This window comes from Scylla paramamosain, chromosome 26 (assembly GCF_035594125.1).
Source record: "Scylla paramamosain isolate STU-SP2022 chromosome 26, ASM3559412v1, whole genome shotgun sequence".
NCBI classification, from domain to species: domain Eukaryota; kingdom Metazoa; phylum Arthropoda; class Malacostraca; order Decapoda; family Portunidae; genus Scylla; species Scylla paramamosain.
Window position 1 is genome coordinate 7,032,501 of NC_087176.1, and position 2,500 is coordinate 7,035,000.

The 2,500-nt window shown below is 50.7% G+C and overlaps 1 protein-coding gene and 1 long non-coding RNA gene across 6 annotated transcripts in view; one reads left to right on the plus strand and one right to left on the minus strand.

Moving 5' to 3' along the window:
• The window catches only part of LOC135113652 (uncharacterized), a 40,404-nt gene that overhangs the window by 23,759 nt on the left and 14,145 nt on the right, over positions 1-2,500 (plus strand). The gene's annotated exons all lie outside the window — the stretch shown is intronic.
• The window catches only part of LOC135113650 (uncharacterized), a 29,673-nt gene that overhangs the window by 18,737 nt on the left and 8,436 nt on the right, over positions 1-2,500 (minus strand). The window lies entirely within an intron of this gene.

A 2,500-nucleotide genomic window follows, 5' to 3' on the forward strand; every position in this document is an offset into this window, starting at 1 on the left:
CTTACAATGGGAGACTGAAACTTTTAAAGAGCATTAGACAAATTTATAGGTGGTAAGTTTCGTACAGGGGCTGCCTCGTGTAGGCCTGATAGCTTCCTGAAGGTTCCCGTATTTCCTTATGTTCTGATGTTCTTATTTACATCATCATCATCAGAGAGAGAGAGAGAGAGAGAGAGAGAGAGAGAGAGAGAGAGAGAGAGAGAGAGAGAGAGAGAGAGAGAGAGAGAAAATGGTGAGCTTAGCGGGACCTTGGGTGGGTCGCACCTCCTCTCCCTGCCGCCGTCACCCCTATGGTGGTGGGGGTGCTGAATCTCCCCAACCCGCCGCTCTGTCACCCTTGTGGTGGTGGGAGGCGCTAAGACTCCTCTCCCCGCCGCTCTGTCACCCCTGTGGTGGTGAAAGGCGCTGGGGATCTTCTCCCTGTCACCTTGTTACCCCTGTGGTGGTGGAGGGGGGCGCTGAGAGTCGCTACTGTTTCATATCTCCGTCGCCTGGGAGTCGCTGTCTTGTGCCTCAACACCCGCACTAAATCGAATCGAAGCCAGTGCTGTGCATAGCACAGCGGCTGCGACGGCGGCGGTAGCGGTGGTGGAGCGGGTGTCCAGCGTCCCTGTGGTCGCACAGAGGACACACTGGCATAGGAATGACACAGGAGGGCGGCCTGAGAGCCTGGTTCATGTGGGTGGCAGTGAAGGGGGTGGAGGTGACGGCAGGATGGGGGTCTGCTTGTGGGTGTGACTGCTTCTCCTTGAGCCGGCACTGGACCTTTCCTTCTTTTCTTACAACTCTTGCGTGGCTCCCTAGTGGCGCGATGGAGCCGGGGCAGACCATGTGACACGCGGGTTCAGCCTGGCCGTTGCGGTTCACACGGTCTTGTTAAGCTGAGGGTGATGACGCCGCGCCCGCCAGCTAGGGGAAGCCTCAGCCACTGGGGACGCTGTCAGCACGGCGCAATGACCCTCTCTCTCGATAGAGTGATAATTTACTGCACCCAGGAGAGACGCCTTGCCGCACCCTGCGAGCACTGCAGCAATGAGGAGGCGTGGCGCGCCTGCCGCAGTACATGCCTCCGAGACCGAGTGCCTGTAGACTGCAGGTCCGCCACACGTGCACCAAGGCTTGGCACGTGACGTCCTGTACGGGTTCACGCGAATCCCTGACGGAGGAAACACACGACCAGCTCAAGTGATGGGAGGAGGAGGAGGCAGGCCGCCCCACCACCCGTGCGTTCTGAGGGGACGAAGCAGCAGCCACCTGTGGTGGACGGGACGTATGGAAATAGTACTATGAATGCATGCTTCATCCAGGGACTGCCACGTGTAGGCCTGGCGACTCCTTGTAGCATCCTTTGTTTTCCTTTATTCTCTTCTTATGGGCGCCCCACCACCACCACCACCACCACCACCACCACCATCAGTACAGGGGTGACACGGTGGTGGAGAGGAGTGTGCCTCCCCGCTAATCATCAACCAACCGGACGTTACCAGCCCAAGAATCCCCACGCTGAGCACACCAGACGACTACTACTACTACTACTACTAATAATAATAATAATAATAACGTACGGAACGATAATCTAGGATGTGTGTGTGTGTGTGTGTGTGTGTGTGTGTGTGTGTGTGTGTGTGTGTGTGTGTGTGTGTGTGTGTGTGTGAAAACTTTATTCGGAGATTCCCTTCTTGGAGTAGGAAAAACAACACACACACACACACACACACACACACACGAATTATTTTGAGAAGAAATTGTGAATGGAAGTCATATGACCACCACCACCATCACCACCACCACTACCATCATCGCTATCACGACCACCACCACTACCACCACCACCACTATCACCACAACCATCATTACCACCACCAACACCACCACTTCCTCAACCATTATCACCACTACCATTACCACCGCCACCATCACCATTATTATTCTCATCCTTCATTTAATCCTTATTATCATCATCGTCGTCTTTTCTATTGTTCTTCGTATTATCACTGCTTTAATCTTCTTTTCTGCCCTCTTTTATTTTCATTATTATCATCATCATATTCCACCACTTACTTTTTTCTTTTTCACCATCATCATCATAATCAGAGAGAGAGAGAGAGAGAGAGAGAGAGAGAGAGAGAGAGAGAGAGGGGAAGGGTGTGATGATAATGCGCCACCACCGCCAGTATCACCACCACCACCACCACCACTCCTCATTATTTTCTGAGTGAGTTTCAACAGACCACCCCTTCCTCCCCCCCACAGTTCATACCTCCCCTCCCCAACCCCAACCACCTAACCCATCTTATCTGTGCTTCTGACTCTCACCTAAACACACACACACACTTTTATTTCGTATGATAGACAGAGATTATTATTATTATTATTATTATTATTATTATTATTATTATTATTATTATTACTATCATTATTATTATTATCATTATTATAGTTCATTGACAAAAACATTTACAAACATAGAAGTACAGTTTATATTAACATAAATAATTTG